Source organism: Ptychodera flava (genome assembly GCF_041260155.1).
Source record: "Ptychodera flava strain L36383 chromosome 23 unlocalized genomic scaffold, AS_Pfla_20210202 Scaffold_24__1_contigs__length_23054250_pilon, whole genome shotgun sequence".
Lineage (NCBI taxonomy): Eukaryota > Metazoa > Hemichordata > Enteropneusta > Ptychoderidae > Ptychodera > Ptychodera flava.
The window spans coordinates 3,338,826-3,358,271 of record NW_027248278.1 but is presented as its reverse complement, the minus strand read 5'-3'; the positions used below and the strand labels follow the sequence as shown (position 1 = coordinate 3,358,271).

The window sequence follows — 19,446 nt, the reverse complement described above, 5'->3', positions numbered from 1 at the left end:
TACAGTAATTTTGGAAATAAATAAACAAGTCATATAACTACTCAACACGGCATTTGACACTCAGCCGGTGCCTCGATACGTTTGCTGTCTCCAGCAAACGCGTAGAAAGCGGGCAGCCAAACTTCAGCAGTTAGCCCTGCGTACGATGCTGTGTGTTCCGCTACAGCTAATAGCCCCGCTCATATGTGGTGAGCGGGGCGATTAGCTGTAGCGGAACACACAGCATCGTACGCAGGGCTATTCAGCAGTGAGCTCACTGCCCTGTGGTCAGCATATGCACTACTCTTTGGACCCACTTCACCACCATATAAGGACTAACGTAATGACATCATCTAGCGTAGCCATGGATACTGTCGGTACAAGTGATTTACATAATTTATGTCGATTTATGTTGGGTTTGTTTCTAATTTTAGCAGACCGATCAGCTGTTTTGGATGAATATCTAATTAGCTCTGGTCGACAAACAGCTCAGCCTGCTGCATGGCAAGTCCGGCGGGGCGGGAAGAGACGCAAAAAACTTCTTTGAGCAGCACACACACGAAAAGAGAAGATCATTTTGTTCCAAGTGATCTCCCATCAGGTGATAGAGACGGAAGACAGTGGTAATTTTGAGCTTATTTTGGAGTTTTAACGGGAAAATGAGGTATTTGGTAATCGTCGACGCGATGCGTATTGAAATCAATCTCATTCATTGCACACTCATATCATAAGGAAGCTTGTGATTGGGTTTTCGCAGCCCAAAACACTCATTTGAGAGAAGTTTTTTATGCGTTTCATCATTTTAAGATGTAAGCTTAAAATTCTTTTCATTTTTGAGTAAATAATAATCAGTTCCTGCACGGTGACACTGATGGTGAGTCAATGCTGTCTGGATATCGGATGCAACTGGCTCTCACATCAAAGTTTACTTCACATCAATATCAACTTGATATTGTGATGTGAAGTTGAAGTAAACTTTGATGTGAGAGCCAGTTGCATCCGATATCCAGACAGCATTGACTCACCGTCAGTGTCACCATCGAGCTCCGTTTCTATCTCCGAGCACGGTCCCTCCACGTGCTCCGAGGTGTCAGACCCAGCTTGTTTATATGACAATTAACACTCAATACAGCGCGCAACACCTTCGACGTGTTTGTTTAAAAATAGCAGTGACAGTTAGCATTTACATGTAAATCGCGACTGATAACAGCAATTGATAGTATCCCATGACCCAATCTGATTGACACAGTTTAAAACAGAAGCTGTAAATGCGTAATACCACGGTCCCTCCACAAAAGAGGGACCGTGGTAATACACAAGGAATTGCACCTACGATAATTTAAAACGAGCCTATACAGTGTGAAAAGTGAATCCAACATTAGACAGTAGAGGGGGGAAGACCCCTCTACTGTCTATGATCCAACATGGTTTAAATATCATTCAGTAAAGGTGTGTGATGAGTCTATCACAAAGAGATGACAATGTGCTCATCTTTAACAGATGAAAAACAATGGAAATAAATTTTCAAATGCAAAGTGATCACAATTAAATATCGTTTTTACATGTTTCTTGTTGTTTGCTAGCTTTTAGCTGCATGTTGAGAGATATAGTTCTTTCTGTTGTAAATACATGTATTACACACAGTGCTATCACTCACGGAAGCCATGTCAAAGTTAGCCGTGGGTACCGTGCTGTGTGTTCCCGGCGTTATGTGGTGGGAGGCCGTATAACACTGGGAACACACAGCACGGTACGCAAGGCTATGTCAAATCTACCAGTCCTAATGAGGAGGTACTTTGAACCTAAAGGTATTCATCGTTTTGATTGTTGGTGCTAGATAATATCTATTAAATGTTGAAACAGAATATGAGATTATTTTGACTGAAATCAGATGCAACTGATGTGCTATGAGTTTTCTGTATGGAAAAATTAGTACATGTTATGGCCATAGCAAAGACTTTGGTTTAATTTTAACACCATGGAAATGATTTCCTATTTTCTTTATTTCCAGGACATTAATGCAATCCACCAATAGAGGAACATGACTTCACTGTCAGTCTTGATAATTCCACCATTTAACAGAGTTTGCAAGCAGCTAGACTTTGATGACACTCAGTCCTTGTATAATCAGATGCAACTGATGTGCTATGATGTATATGCTGTATATACTTGAACAGAAATTGCAAGCAGCTAGACTTTGCTGTCAGCTCTGGCCTGATAATTCCACTATTGAACAGAGAATGCAGGCATCTAGACTTTTAACTGTCAGCCCGAATAATTCCACTGTTGAAAAGAGAATGCAGGCATCTAGACTTATACTGTCAACCCGGATAATTCTGCTGTTGAACCATACAGAAATTGCAAGCATTCTAATACTTTGTTGCTGAACTGGAGTTCTTGAATGTTCTCCTGAAAAAGGCTTTGGTTTAAGAATATATTTCAAAAGCTGGAAACTACATGATAACTTTTCATACATGATTTTGTTTGTACACTGATTATAATTTAGTTTTATTTAATTCTGCTCCTCTCAGCTAAATTACAACTACTTTGGCAAAGTGTAATAATTCCACACTTAAAATTTTTGTATTGCCTTTTCCTTATCTGACACAGTAAGTCAGGTATTAAGGTAGAATGCACCTCAGGGACAGATAGTCAGACTCTCAAATTTCTACAATTCTTTTCTGATCTACCACTTGGCAGGGCTCATTTTAAAGCTCTTGGTAAAAGAAAAACTCTCACTGGCTTAGTTTTTCAACAATCGAAAATTTAATCAACAGCTTGACAATCTACAAGTCAGAATTTGTCACAAACAGTATTACAGTGGGACTTGTGAGGGAAATTACTACTTCTGAATGTGTTATCATGCACCTCAAACTATAGAATTTCAAACATTTGCTCAACTTTCCTCAGGAAAGGACTTTCATTGGAATTCAAAAAATAAATATCTGGAATCCCTTTGCCAAATTTGGTAGTTGAAAAACAAACTGTACAATATTTACTGACATTTGAAATTCAAACAGATACCAACCCTGTAGTAATTAAAATGAGGCTCCACAAGTGCTCGGCTGACATTACACTGTAAAAGACTTTGTAAAAGTTTGAGAGTCCAAATATTGTACCTAGAGTACATGTTACCTAAATACAAGGTCATTACCGGTATGTACAATGAGCCTAAAACTCGGGGAGATGCTCACTTTTGATTTTGCTTTCATTGGTTCTTAGGGTGTATTTACACTACATTGGAATTCATTTTGAGAAATATATTCTGTATACTGATATACATGTATATGTATTACTTATTACAGGTAAGATATTTTGTGTTAATTGCCAAGGTTTTCTGGGGTTTTTCTTAGTTCATTTCAATAAATAAACAACTTCTGAATGTTTTTATATTTTGTACCCATATTTCCTAACTTACTCAGCAAGGCCCAGTAACAATCCATATCATCCATTTGTGTTTCAGTCAGTTTCCAATTTAAATTTAAATTACCATAACTTCAGGAATCTCAAATAGTTTTATAAATTTCTTAGTGCTCTTCCAAACAGCTGAGTGTGAATGCAGACAAAAATTAAAAGTTGTTAGATTTCTCAATCTGTATGTCCATGTCTGATTGACATACAGACAGAAAGAGACTTTGCAAAGAAGCAGAGTAGTTGATCTCAAATGTATTATTTTTTACAAATGTATAAATCCTATCTGATTAGAAACATCTTGTCACTTTTCAATAAAAGTTGTATTATTCAGAGAATATGTCTGTTTACTATTTGATGTCAAATCTTTTAACTTTAGTGGCAAAAAGTCAAAGTAGGTAAAGTATAATGTATTTACCATTTGTGCATATTGAGATTGCAAGTAAGGAAACAACTGCCTTTAGAGGCGACTTTTTCAACCACCTGTTGATTTGTCCTCACATTCCTGGCAACTGGGAGTGTGGGATTGACAGCGTAGGAAAAGTCGATCCACACTTTAGTGTAGGATCAATTTTTTTAGAAATCAGATATCTCAGAAATATTACATGAGCTCTGATTGGATGGTAAACAGCCTTTCATTCCACGCACAAAATATCATCCAATAACATGATGAGTAACACACTGATCAGAACTACAAAGTAGCGGGTCAAAGAAAGCAGGCAGACGACAGCGTTGTTGCGATTTTGGATGATGTTGTATGTCGTTGGTGACAGATTCACAAAAAAAACAGCCAAATTTACAACTAACTGGTGAACATAGGCCACTTGGAACATAAAACTAATTCTTTTTGTGGACATCTCGTCCATAGCAGAAGTTGAAGTACTGAGTTAGAGACATGGAATACTAGATGGCCTTGAAGAAGGATAGCCGCTGATATAGTTAAACATTCAATGTTTCCAGTGTGAATTAAATACATTTTCTGGTCATGTGGGAAAAAGAATCTCACACACCAAGGACCTGGGATCAGATTTCTCATACTCGTTGAGGGATAGTTTTGCACACTGATATGGGCAAATCTGTGCCTAAATTGGGCATATTTTTGTCTCACATGAGCCACACACAGGCTCATGTGAGACAAAATATGCCCAACTCATGTGAGAAATCTGATCCCAGGTCCTTGGGGCAGTGAGATTCCATTATTCTCACCCTGTTGATTCACCAATACATTACCATTCTTGTACTTTGGATTGTGTTCAGGTTGAGTGGAAAGACTCATTTGTCACAGGGCCTATTTAAGATTATTGTAATTTTGGAACTCTTAAATTGGAATAAAGTATTGAAGGAGCATTTCTCAGTAGTTGGAAGTCAATGTATTTAATAAACAACCTAAGTCTTGGCTAATCTGCATGGCTTATCCTGCTTCTCCCCTCCTAATCTTTGCCTGGCAAAGATACAGTAGAATGTTGAAAAGAAACTATTAATTTTTCTTAAATATCTATTAAACAAATTTTGCACCAGAATTCCTCTGAAAAGTTTTCATCATCTGGTCCCCATGACTTCGGAAGGTCAGCGTAGACCTTCCTAATGTTTGAGGAAAGTCCCTGCCTGAATAAACACACTTGGCTTGCAAAGTTGTCAAGTTTTTGGCACCAAGCATGCACTGGGATCTTGCTACATATCTTGTCTGTAGCTATGCTGAGAAATGCTCCTGAAAACCGCGTACTGGTACCAGGTCAGCTATGGTATTTGCAGAAAATGCTGTGAAATGCTGTTAATGTCTTACACCAGGATTTCCAATGATGATCAATATAATTATTATTACTTTTTATTGTTATTTTTATTTTTATTTTAGGCACACATACGTCCATATCAAAAAAGTAAAAAGACAGTGATAAAAGAACATGTATGCAAAAAGGATTAAAATTTATCTGCACATTACATTAAATGACTCTAAAAGGATGAAAACAGAAACAAGTCAGAATCTATAAACCTGCAAATTAAAGCATTCTCACTTTCTATCAAACAAACGCTGAATTTAAAAAGAGCTTGGCTTTGAAGTAAAGTAAAATTCAGAATTCTCCTTTGCACACTGGTGTTGCTAATACTACAGGCAATTTAAATTGAAAGATGATTCTCATGGAATTATTGTACGCAACTCACATAGTATTCATCTGTTTTATACTATAGTCACTCCAGATATTAACATGTAGGCAGTATACACTGTACATGACATTCACATTGCTAAAAAGGCTGACCTCAGCTGGCCTTTCATGTATTAACCAGACATGAACTGTAAATGCTCACGTGTTTCATTATATATTGAAGTTATGTGTAAATTTGAACCTTTGCCACATGTTTGCAACTTCATTGAAATTATTATGATCAACATAATGAACAATAATCACCGCCGATTAATTCTAAAAAGGTCATGAAGTATACAAATATGTAATTAGCTGAAATAAAAATATTAAAGTAATTTTACTGCTCTTATTGTATCACCACTTTATCTAGCAAGTGTAATTACCGTTGGCCAAGTCCTTCAAGCCATATATGCCGAGCTGTGAAAGCTCATTAGATATGCAAATTATAAATAAGCTGACATGAAAATGTGAAATGACTTTCGATATTGTTTTGATCTAGTACCTGGTATAATCATCAATGTACATAGCATGTTTTGCCAACTTTGATCAAGTAAATCCCGGTATATATCCCTAATAAGCAAAGTTGATTAAATATGTAAATTAGGAAGTGGCTTTAGTAAAAATGCTTAATGATTGTCAGTAATGTTGTATCATGGTATCTGCAATATGTGTAGCAAATTTTGTCAACTTTGGTCAAGTCAATTCAGACATATATCTCTAATTAGGAAAGTTCATTAAATATGCAAATTAGGAATTGGCTGAAGAGAAAATGCTTGATGACTTTCAATAATATTGTATTATAGAGTCTTTAATGTACATAGTAAGTTTCATCATTTTGATCAAGTCCATTAAGATAAATATACCTAAGTATGAAAATTCATTTAATATTAAAATTAGGTTTTGGCTGAAGTAAAAATATCTTTTGACTTTCAATAATGTTATATCACAGTATCTTTGATGTATATAGTAAGTTTCAACAACTACAATCAAGTTAATTCAGATTTATATCCCTAATTGGGAAAGTTCATTAAATATGCAAATTCGGAATTGGCTGAAGTAAAAATGTTTAATGACTTTCAAAAATGTTGTATCATAGTGGCTTCAATACATGTAGCAAGTTTCATCAACTTTGGTCTAGTCATTTCAAATATATATTCCTAATTAACAAAGTTCATGAAATATGCAAATTAGGAATTGGCTGAAGTTAAAACGCTTAACGACTTTCAATAATGTTAAATCATAGTATCTTTAATATACATACCAAGTTTGGTTAATTTTGATCAAGTCAAATCAGACATATATCCCTAGTTAGGAAAGTTCATTAAATATGCAAATTAGCATTTATCTTTCATGTCACCCTTAATGGTTCCCACTGCTGATATATCTTGGTGTGATCAACATTTGTAGCAAATCTCATCAAATTTTGTGTAGTTGTTTTTAATATATATCCATTTTTTCTAAAATCATTAATTATGCAAATGAGCAAAAAGTATGCAAGCTAGACCCACCAAAAACTAATCAGTTCTTGCCATTTGCTAACTGAATATATGTACTAGATTTGATTCTGATCTGATAAGCCGTTTTAGAGAAAATGGACCAACAGACAGACAGACAGACACACAGACGGACAGACAGACAGACAGACATCGCTGCGACATATGCCCACGTGTGTAAACACGTGAGCAAAAAATACTAGTGATGGTGTGAGTTGATATTAAAAGTCTGACCAGTGCTGACCTTTCATGAATTTCAACATCATGCTTATAAACAAAATGATACACAGACTTTACTCAAACTTGCCTTGTTACAGATACATTTCACTGGATGAAAGCTATAATCTTTTGTCTTGAAGAATTTCAGACATTATTGATAAGAGACCTGAGGAGTAAGTAAATAATCACTATTAAGCGAAGAAAAATAAAAACTTTGTTTCTCATCCTAGACATATTGCAAAAATGATGTGGTGATGCAGGTTTTTTCTCTCAATTTTTTTTTATTCTTCAACCAACAAGAACGTGCAAAAAACATGAAAAACAACATAGGAATGCACGCAACATGAATGCACAGCAGTGTTGCTTTAGTATTTTGTATAGCAACAGTTCTGTGGTTTGACTTTAGCGCAGCAATACACAGTTATGATAGCTTAATATAACAGTGACATATATGTACAGTTCTGAATGAAATTTTAGTGTCAGTTATTTTGTTTACAGTTCTGTTTTATACAGCACTGTGTTATGCACTATCGTCGTGTATTTTTTGTGTTTTTTTTTTCATTTTATTTCCTCATGAACAGGAAAAAAAGGTTGACGCGGTGGGTCTTAATTGATGTGCACGAGGATGAGAAACAAATTTTTATTTTTCTTGGCCTTACTAAACAATTGTACGAATTTACAACATATGAATGATAACACAGCAAGACAAAAGTAGAAAAGAAGAATGTATATTATTTCAGGATAAACAAGGACTACTGTAAATGTTAAACTTGTATAATAACAATGTAAAAATGTAACCCTAGACGTCAATAAGATGCAGTTGCTAGTTTTAGTGCTTTAAAATATGTTTAAGCTCTTCAAATTTTGTCAGAAAACATCTGTAACTTGTGGACTTCACTTCATGCATTGAGACAATTAGAAAGTAAAATCTCTGTTGAAATTGATCTCATTCTATTTACATTTGAGTTGATATTCAAATTCAAAGACCACATACAATTTTCAAAAGTCCATCAACAATGATGTTTTTCAAAGTTGCATAAAATCTTCAAAACTTGGTGCCAACAAAATCACAACTGTCTGATTTAATCAGTTTCTATGCATAGAATTCTATGAATATCACTGGAATCACAAGTGTAAAGAAACCATCATAATAGATAGATAGATATTTTCAAATGCAAGACCTTGTTAACTGTGATACTCATTTACTTTGAAAATAATTCTGCAAAAAGTAATGCTTCCTAAAATTTCCAAACTACAATACATATAACACTGTAATATGCTATTAAGAGTTTATATGAACTTTTTTTGCATCGATCTTTGGTGTCACAGTGGTCGTCAATGTAAACCAACAACATGGTAATCCGAAGTTCATCTGACACAAAAATTTGTAAAAATCAGTCAGAATTTGAGTTTGACAAAAAACATCCTCATAGCAAATTTTGAGTCACTCTGTATTAGTTTTGTTACCAATATGGGGTTTCGTATCTGTATAGAGCCTACAGCTACCTGAGCTTTAGACATACAGAGTACTTTCATGCAGTAGACATGCAGTTTCTGCTACAATGCCGCACACTGAGCGTCAAAAAGTCATGCAAATTAAATCAATATTTTCATAGACTTTGACTCATGGTGACACGGTTATTACATCACTTGTAATTTCCTTTTCCAAACAAAGAATAATTTCTAATGGCTTAGAGTACCTACTTACGTTAGGTAGCTCAATACAGTAATAAAAAGACTGAAAAAAATGTTAAGGGTCCTGCTCCAAGTCAAAACTCTGCTTAATGACTTCTGATTTTGACTTCTTTGTCATTTACAAGCTTTGTAGAAATGGTATTCCATTATCAAACTTTTTGGTATTTTATTTTAACTGTGGCTTACAACTGCCAAAAGTTAGTCCAGTATAACAGGTATATCTACAATCATACTCAATTGCATTACAGGGCCTTGCCTGGCAAGTTACTCCAAACTGATGTGGGAACTTTGACTTGTATCATGTACTAGCATAGATGCAGTGCTGTAGCTTGAGGTTTTGCCTGGGTATTTGGATCAGACTTAAATACCCAGGCAAAATCTCAAGTTACAGTACTGCGGCTAGCACCAGCAATGGCTGTCAAAAACGCATAGGGTATACTACACAAATAGAGAATGCCAGTAATAGCATTCATTTACAAACATCTTTCACAGCTCACCCAATACTTAAATGTAGAAACTGACAACCAGCTGATATTAAACTTGAAATGGCTTTGACCAGTGGTGAATTTGCCCAAGAATGTACTTGGTACGTGACCTGGTTTGATAAAAAATGTGAAAATGGCACAGCAAGAAAAAGGTTACCCCACTGCTTGATATTTGAAGAAAGAAAATCCAGAACAGATTGAAATCCAAGGCAACCTTATTGTAAATTGAATAAAGACAATACAAAGTTATACAGTCTCTGATGAAGACAATTGTTTAACATTGAATGCAATCACGTCTAACAGAACCATCCAGGGCAACATCAAGGTACTTGCACTGAATCACTATACAGGGAACTTTGGTACTGAGTACATGGTACTGTGATCTGGAATGCAGACTCAGTTGTTCAATAATGGATGTGGATGTACTGTGATCTGGAATGCAGACTCAGTTGTTCAATAATGGATGTGGATGACACTGGTCAAACACTTGAGAGGCCAAAACCACACCTGGCAGGTGAAACAATATATAACATAATTTAAAAGCTAAGAAGAAAATCTTGTGTTAAAGTATTGGTAGAGGAAAACAGTACTACACAAATATTGAGATTGAATTTTACTGGACAATGAATACTGTAAATACTGTAAAGATTACTCAGGAACTCTCATCATAAGTTCTGTAAGTTCCTTAAATGGGAACTTCCCTTACAGCAGCTGGCTTACTGTAAATCTATGTGAATGTAAAATAGCCATGCTACCAGTCAGACATGTCATGTTTGGTCCTTAGGAATCCCAAAATTCTGTCATGTAAATATGCATTCATTGTCATTGAATCTTGCATATGATGTCTGTGTCATCTATCCTGCATTATATTACCATGCCCTGCCTGTCGCATTTTGATTGGTCGAGCTGAACCATGTGACTGACCACAAATACACAGTAATGGTTTGTTTACATGCCCGTGAATATGAATAATAAGATTAACAACTCAAAGTATCATAACTTTACAGCTGAAACGTAAATCACAATCAATCACAAAATAAAATGGAGCACTTGTGGGCCAAGTTGAGAAACTTTTATTCTGAAAACATCTCCGGATCGATTTGCCAAATTTTTACAGCGCTCGTGACAGTGCGTTGCATATTGCTCAGTTCTGGGCCCAGTTGTCGTTCGCTTGGGAAATTTTTGCAAATTTTGACGGTTTCCTTGTGTTCGTTGATGATATAATGAAAATAACAGACTCCGCCTTGACCACTTACGTTTATTTATGGGCGTGGGCTCAAGGAAAGCCAAATTAATGGGCTCAGCAAGCCTTGCCTGTTAACTTTTTGCTCTAGCTCTCGCCCTTGTATCACCCCTATTTGTAACAATCAACCCTATTTGTAACAAAACTTAATTTTCATATTTGTATGTTTTGGGGCAATTTTCTTTTTTTTTCCTTGACAAAACTCATTTTTCCGAAACTGCGTTTGTTACAAATTGGGTTGATTGTTACAAATAGGGGTAACAATCAACCCTATTTGTAACAAAACCTAATTTTGAAAGAAACTTGGCCGTATTTGATGAAATCTTGATGAGATATACATATTTATATGTTTGGGGCAGTTTTTATTTTTTTCCATGTCGAAACTCATTTTTTTCCGAAAATGCTCGTTAAATTAAATGTTGTTGTGCAGGTTCCTAGGGATAAAAGGCCTACTCGTAAGATATAATCAAGTCGTGCAGATACATGCTAAAAGTTTGTTTCGGGGCAATTTTCACCAATTTCGGTCAAAAATGTTTAAAATCTTGTTTTCTGACCGAAATCTTACTAAACCTATATGTGGTTAAATTTTGTTACAAATAGGGTTGATTGTTACAAATAGGGTTGACGTGTCAACCCTATTTGTAACAATCAACCCTATTTGTAACAATCAACCCTATTTGTAACAAAGTTTAACCAATTTGTAACAAAACCTGATTTTCAAAAAATACTTGGCCGTATTTGATGAAATCTTGATGAAAGGTACATATGAGTATGTCCGGGGGCAATTTTCTTTGTTTTCCTTGTTAAAACTCATTTTTCCGAAAATGCTCGTGAGAGTAAATTTCGTTGTGCAGGTTCCTAGGGATAAGAGCCCTACACGTAAGATACAATCAAGTCATGGAGATACATGCCAAAAGTTTGTTTCGGGGCAATTTTCACCAATTTTGGTCAAAAATGTTAAAAATCTTGTTTTCTGACCGAAATCATACTAAACCTATATGGGGTTAAATTTTGTTACAAATTGGGTTGGTTGTTACAAATAGGGATGACACGTCAATTGGGTTGGTTGTTACAAATAGGGATGACATAGTCCGGGTCGGAAGGTAGGGTTCCCATGCACCCCATGGATGTATTTTTTTAACCTACATTTTTGTAATCCTTAGGGTCTATATTTAATGAATTTTGATGTTCCCAAAATCAAATCGTGTCCCATGGGCTTCATTTGGCGCCATCTTTACCGCCATCTTGGCCGCCATCTTGGATTTCAACGATGGGGTAGGGGTCACGTATCTACCGCTCGACGGAAACACAAACAATAAAATACTATAAACGTTACATTTTTAGAAAGCCAAGATCATGGCCTTTTCATTGATATATAACTTAATAGGGATTAATTAATGTTCGAACGTCGATTAGACTATATCGGCCATTGGCCGTAAATCGTAAAATTTGCTAAATTTCACACCCAATAATTAAGTTCCCGTTCCTCCAAACAATTTTTCATAAGGTATTTATATATTTTTTGGAAGAACTCAGTGCAATAAACAAGAAAAACAAGATTAAAAGTATGTGTCTTGAGATTTAGTGGGTGCATGAGCTTGTTTTCTTATTACGCGGTATGCCACATATCCGTGTGTAACATAAGGGGTAGGGGTAATGTTTCCCTTTCTGCTTCGAATCATGAATGATGAAACCATAAAAATGTTACATTTTTTGAAAGTGCTGCATCAGACCTTTCTAAAAATATATAGATTTATGGGGAAAAATTGCATATTCAAAAGTTACAAAGCTTAAACCTTTCGGTTTGTGTCGATTTTAAGTGATTTTTTAAGAACGAAATTACAACATATGGGGTAGGGGTAATGTTTCACTTTCTGCCTCGAACCATGAATTACAAAACCATATAAGTGTTATACTGTTTGAAAGCTCTGAAATGGGCCTTTCCAAACATGTATAGTTGTATTGGGAAAAGTCCATATTTTAAACTTACAAAGCTTATGCCTTTCAGTTTGTGTAAATTTTAAGTGATTTTTTTAAGTACGAAATTACAACATATGGGGTAGGGGTAATGTTTCCCTTTCTGCCTCGAACCATGAATTGTGAAACCATATAAATGTTATACTGTTTGAAAGCTCTGAAATGGGCCTTTCCAAACATGTATTGTTTTATTGGGAAAAGTCCATATTTGAAAGTATCAAAGCTTAAACCTTTCAGTTTGTGTCAATTTTAAGTGATTTTTTTCAACAAAATTTTAATATAAGGGGTAGGGGTAATGTTTCCCGTTCTGCCTTGAACCATGAATTATGAAACCATATAAATGTTATACCGTTTGAAAGCTCTGAAATGGGCCTTTCTAAACATGTATTGTTTTCTTGGGAAAAGTCCATACTTTAAAGTTAAAAAGCTTAAGCCTTTCAGTTTGTGTCAATTTTAAGTGATTTTTTAAACAAAATTATAATATAAGGGGTACGGGTAATGTTTCCCGTTCTGCCTTGAACCATGAATTATGAAACCATTTAAATGTTATACTGTTTGAAAGCTCTGAAATGGGCCTTTCTAAACATGTATTGTTTTATTGGGAAAAGTCCATACTTTAAAGTTACAAAGCTTATGCCTTTCAGTTTGTGTCAATTTTAAGTGATTTTTTAAACAAAATTATAATATAAGGGGTACGGGTAATGTTTCCCGTTCTGCCTTGAACCATGAATTATGAAACCATATAAATTTTATACTGTTTGAAAGCTCTGAAATGGGCCTTTCCAAACATGTATAGTTTTATTGGGGAAAGTTGCATATTTGAAAGTTACAAAGCTTAAGCCTTTCAGTTTGTGTCAATTTTAAGTGATTTTTTGAACAATATGCACAAAACAGTTAGTCCGTTGGCCAGGTATCGAAATCGTCCCCTCTAAGGCATTTTACCCACTATGATTTTCTGTTAGCTAGTATTCTCAGCTGTCATAATCTGCTTATTTCCCATTTAACTGATGGTGTGTGAGAGTGTAACGACTTGTTTGTGAAGGGCTGTCACGCCCTCGGTAGTAAAATAGGAATGGGTTAGGGGTAACATATTTACCGCTAGTCGGAAACAAAAACAAAAAAAACCATAAACAATACATTCTTAGAAAGCCCAGATATAAGCTTTTTACTTTTTTATAATTATTCGACTTTAGATGGCGCCAATATTCCGTATGTACATGGCGGTCAGCAGCTGAATCATTCACACAACGAACGTTGATATGGCCTGAAACTTCGGTAAATTCATTCAAGCAAACTCTTGTTTGATTAAGTTGATAGTTTTCCTTTCTTTTTTATTTCGAGTATTTACCATGGCATGACTGAAACGAACCTTGAAACGAAGGCTGTACGTATCTATATTAGTCCGAGCCTGAGCGTGATCTGAGAGCAAACAGATCCGCAGATAATGCGAATGATCGCAACCGTTACCAACAGACTCATTATGCAGAGCCATGCCCCAAAACGCCCAACCAAACTTGGCACTAATCATGATCCCAGTCCATTTCGAGCCGGGCTTTAAGGGAAGTGCGGTGGCCTTTGAAAGACCCTTTGGTTTGGTTTTGTACCGTAGTATAGGAAGAAAACCCGACCTGTCGTCGTTGCTGTGAATGTTTGTGTTGTTTTTAGCCTCTTTTTTTTGCCTATTTGATGAATCGTCTTTGCAGCCTTCCATCCTGCGTTCTGTGTAGCGAGTGTCTTTGATCGCTCTCTTAAGTTTGTGATGTACAACTGTCTTGAGTCCCGGTGCTTTAGTGGGTGTAGAGGTACATGTAAATATTTAGAGATCAGGGTGATATATTGGTTGCCGCAGTGTCTTTCCAGGTGTTGCCACTTTTGAAGGAATTCAACACTCGGTATTTTGGCCTGGTAAGTATTCTTTAAGGTGTACCTGTAGGCTACGTGGTACTGAATAGGGGCCACTTAGGTTTCAACACATTCGATACTCTTGGCTTTCGCTTATACCCCGTTGTATGAGTAACTGGGATCGGAAATGGGAAAGGCTTAATGAATATCCATCTTTGCTAATATTAATTCTCGTTTGGCTTACAGACTGCCACCTCTACTTGTTTCGGTGAAAATTTGACTTTCAATTGGACAAAACATTGAGTATGACTTTCTTCTGTGTGTTATTTAGGCCTATGAAAAATATGAAAATTGCATACATATTGCTGTCAAATATCTCAAATCTTATATTGTAAGAGATAGGCTTAGGCTTCCCTGTAATCATACAAATGAGTTCAATGGGAATTTATTGGAGTAGATTACAGTAATCGAAGAGAATGGTTGACACTATAGAAAGACTTATCTCGGATTGCGGGGACCTAACTATAAAAGAACAGCACGGAATACTTGCCGGATGTATTGACTGTTCATGTACAGTACAGGCTAGTACAACGTGGAATGTAAAACATACAAATCAAAGAAGTGGCAAATTTTCTCAACTTTTCACACAAAGTTTATATTCCATCATTACTATCAGGGTTAGGATTTTCCCAATCTATAAATAAGCTATTACTTGATTACACCTTGATTCAGCATGACTAACATTTTGCATTTGCCACGGAACCAGCCATGCCCGTCCCTGGGATCGCGAACAATGCCTTCAACGAAGCTTTTGAACGCTTTTTGTGAATTGTGTAAGAATGTCCCCTCTGTGGTGTATAATGTGTGAAGCCGTTGTCTAGCTCGCTTGACTCTGATGATTATGTTGACTTATTTTTTCTCAGCTGCTGGTGGCTGATCTAGCTCGAAAGTTAGATCAATCTAGTCTCTCTGATTCGATCATGCTGGTGGGAGTGGTATCTTCAAGCATTGACCCTAAAACGTCCGTTTGTAGGGTCTTTGCTTCAAAGACGTCAGGGTCTAACATTGGTTAAATGTCATCCATGATAAGAAACTAATGATAGATTCACTCACAAGGCATTTTAAACATTGAGATGTCAATGGGAATATAAGCACTTTTAGTCATTTTCTGATGTTTGTCTCGCCTTCTTATTGCTCGGTGTAGAGAGTGTTTGTTCGCCTTCTGTTTACTATTTAGTTGCGTAATTTGAATGCGTTCTGTGACATTTGGCTTTTCGGGTTTTAGTTCCAGAATTATTTTGCTATTGAATTTTAGTACCCAGTCGAAAATGTAATCCTCATTGGGAGTATATAGTGTATTGCGTTGTAAAATAATTTCGAAAAATTGGTTATGATCTCTTGTTTTCTGGTAAGGAAGGTAAAGTGTTGTCGATCTATATTATCTTATTATGGAGAAGCTATATTGTGGATTAATGGTGATTGGTTTTCAGCGATAAAAGATTCTCTCGTGTTCCCGTGTGGTATTAAAAGTAACACTATTAATAGTGAGCTCTGATTTGCCCAGACGGTCACGTGACTGTGCATGTATTTACAATATACTGTAAAGTTGGCCATTCCTATCTCCAAAGTGGGTTTCTTTCACATTGTTTGTATTTTCATCACAAGTTTCAATATACTGATATAATATAGCGATAAACAACCCCTATAAGTTGGGTACACCACTCGAGCTCGGTTTTGACCATTTCACTCCTTATACACACGACTGAAGTTCGTGCGTATATGTTGTTTACCGGTCGAAACCGTGTGGTATCCTTTCAAAGTGGTGCTTTATTGCTTATATATCTCTTGCGATACAATTAAAGAAAAGGGATTGAATGTTGCTGCTGTCATATCAACTTTGCATGACGACTATGACATCCAATTTAGTGTTTGCGGGTTTGGATTTTTGACATATTATAGCTGTTAACTTTCTTTCCCTAATTTGAGTTATTGAAATGAGTAAAACGTCTTTTATTAACCACCATTTTAGCTTTTTAGTGCTATTTAATGCCTATAGAGTATTTTTCTATGTTCCTTTTAACAAGTAAATGTCAGTAAAGTAACACAAACTTTTGAGTTTAGGCATTGTCACTGCATAATTTTTGAGTTTACCCCATCAAGCCATATCTTGTTGGAAAAACAGCTGCGTTAGTGTTTCAGAGATATGATATTTATGTGGCTTCCTTATTCGCTGCGTTTTGTAGGAGAGGAAACATTACCCATACCCCTATCCCTTAAATGTATATTATAGAGGGATGTACGGCATACCATATATTAGGTAAACAATCGACGCACCCCATAAGTCTCAAGAAGATACACTCTTTTAATGTTTATTACTTCTCTATTGCATTAAGTTCTTTCAACTGATATATAAATACCTTGTAAAAATTGTTTGGAGGAACATGAACTTAATTATTGGGTTTGAAATCAAGCAAATTTTACAATTTACATTTAATGTCCGATGTAAAATCTAATCGATGTTTGAATATCGATTTATCCCCATTTAGTTGTATACCAATGGTAAGGGGATTATCTAGGCTTTCTAAGAATGTATTGTTTATGGTTTCTTTTTTTTTTTTTCCGACTAGCGGTAAATATGTTACCCCTAACCCAATCCTATTTTACTACCGAGGGCGTGACAGCCCTTCACAAACAAGTCGTTACACTCTCACGCACCATCAGTTAAATGGGAAATAAGCAGATTATGACAGCTGAGAATACTAGCTAACAGAAAATCATAGTGGGTGAAATACCTTAGAGGGGATGATTTTGATACCTGGCCAACGGACTAACTGTTTTGTGCATATTGTTCAAAAAATCACTTAAAATTGACACAAACTGAAAGGCTTAAGCTTTGTAACTTTAAAATATGGACTTTTCCCAATAAAACTATACATGTTTGGAAAGGCCCATTTCAGAGCTTTCAAACAGTATAACATTTATATGGTTTCATAATTCATGGTTCAAGGCAGAACGGGAAACATTACCCGTACCCCTTATATTATAATTTTGTTTAAAAAATCACTTAAAATTGACACAAACTGAAAGGCATAAGCTTTGTAACTTTAAAATATGGACTTTTCCCAATACAACTATACATGTTTGGAAAGGCCCATTTCAGAGCTTTCAAACGGTATAACATTTATATGGTTTCATAATTCATGGTTCAAGGCAGAACGGGAAACATTACCCCTACCCCTTATATTAAAATTTTGTTTAAAAAATGACTTAAAATTGACACAAACTGAAAGGTTTAAGCTTTGTAACTTTCAAATATGGACTTTTCCCAATAAAACTATACATGTTTGGAAAGGCCCATTTCAGAGCTTTCAAACAGTATAACATTTATATGGTTTCATAATTTATGGTTCGAGGCAGAAAGGGAAACATTACCCCTACCCCATATGTTGTAATTTCGTCCTTAAAAAATCACTTAAAATTTACACAAACTGAAAGGCATAAGCTTTGTAACTTTAAAATATGGACTTTTCCCAATACAACTATACATGTTTGGAAAGGCCCATTTCAGAGCTTTCAAACAGTATAACATTTATATGGTTTCACAATTCATGGTTCGAGGCAGAAAGGGAAACATTACCCCTACCCCATATGTTGTAATTTCGTTCTTAAAAAATCACTTAAAATCGACACAAACCGAAAGGCATAAGCTTTGTAACTTTTGAATATGCAACTTTTCCCCATAAATCTATATATTTTAGAAAGGTCTGATGCAGCACTTTCAAAAAATGTAACATTTTTATGGTTTCATCATTCATGATTCGAAACAGAAAGGGAAACATTACCCCTACCCCTTATGTTACACACGGATATATGGCATACCGCGTAATAACAAAACAAGCTCATGCACCCACTAAATCTGAAGACACATACTTTTAGTCTTGTTTTTCTTGTTTATTGCACTGAGTTCTTCCAAAAAATATATAAATACCTTATGAAAAATTGTTTGGAGGAACGGAACTTAATTATTGGGTGTGAAATTTAGCAAATTTTACGATTTACGGCCAATGGCCGATATAAAGTCTAATCGACGTTCGAATATTAATTAATCCCTATTAAGTTATATATCAATGAAAAGGCCATGATCTTGGCTTTCTAAAATGTAACGTTTATAGTATTTTATTGTTTCTGTTTCCGTCGAGCGGTAGATACGTGACCCCTACCCCATCGTTGAAATCCAAGATGGCGGCCAAGATGGCGGTAAAGATGGCGCCAAATGAACCCCATGGGACACGATTTGATTTTGGGAACATCAAAATTCATTAAATATAGACCCTAAGGATTACAAAAATGTAGGTTAAAAAAATACATCCATGGGGTGCATGGGAACCCTACCTTCCGACTAGACTAACACGTCAACCCTATTTGTAACAATCAACCCTATTTATAACAAAAGTTAACCCAATATAGGTTTAGTATGATTTCGGTCAGCAAACAAGATTTTAAACATTTTTTGACCGAAATTGGTGAAAATTGCCCCGAAACGAACTTTTGGCATGTATCTGCACGATTTGATTATATCTTACGAGTAGGGCTCTTATCCCTAGGAACCTGCACAACGAAATTTAATCTCACAAGCATTTTCGGAAAAATGAGTTTCAACAAGGAAAATAAAGAAAATTGCCCCCGAACATACCATTTTGTATATTTCATCAAGATTTCATCAAATACGGCCAAGTGTTTATTGAAAATTACGTTTTGTTACAAATTGGTTAAACTTTGTTTCAAATAGGGTTGATTGTTACAAACAGGGTTGATTGTTACAAATAGAGTTGACACGTCAACCCTATTTGTAACAATCAACCCTGTTTGTAACAAAATTTAACCCCATATAGGTTTAGTAAGATTTCAGTCAGAAAACATTTTAAACAATTTTGACCGAAATTGGTGAAAATTGCCCCGAA

General features: G+C 35.6%; 2 long non-coding RNA genes across 2 annotated transcripts in view; one reads left to right on the top strand and one right to left on the bottom strand.

Annotated features, from left to right (window-relative positions):
• Positions 1–278: 278 nt before the first annotated feature.
• Positions 279–3,728, top strand: LOC139124862 (uncharacterized). The gene is made up of 2 exons (XR_011550078.1): positions 279–602; positions 1,991–3,728. It is a non-coding gene; the product is annotated as an uncharacterized lncRNA (long non-coding RNA).
• Positions 3,729–5,240: 1,512 nt separating this feature from the next.
• LOC139124558 (uncharacterized) overlaps positions 5,241–19,446 on the bottom strand; it is a 74,847-nt gene continuing 60,641 nt past the window's right edge. The window contains exons 7-8 of the long non-coding RNA XR_011549959.1: positions 7,225–9,930; positions 5,241–5,680 (exon numbers count right to left, since the gene is read on the bottom strand). This is a non-coding gene — a long non-coding RNA (uncharacterized lncRNA). The remainder of the gene's footprint in view (positions 5,681–7,224; positions 9,931–19,446) is intronic.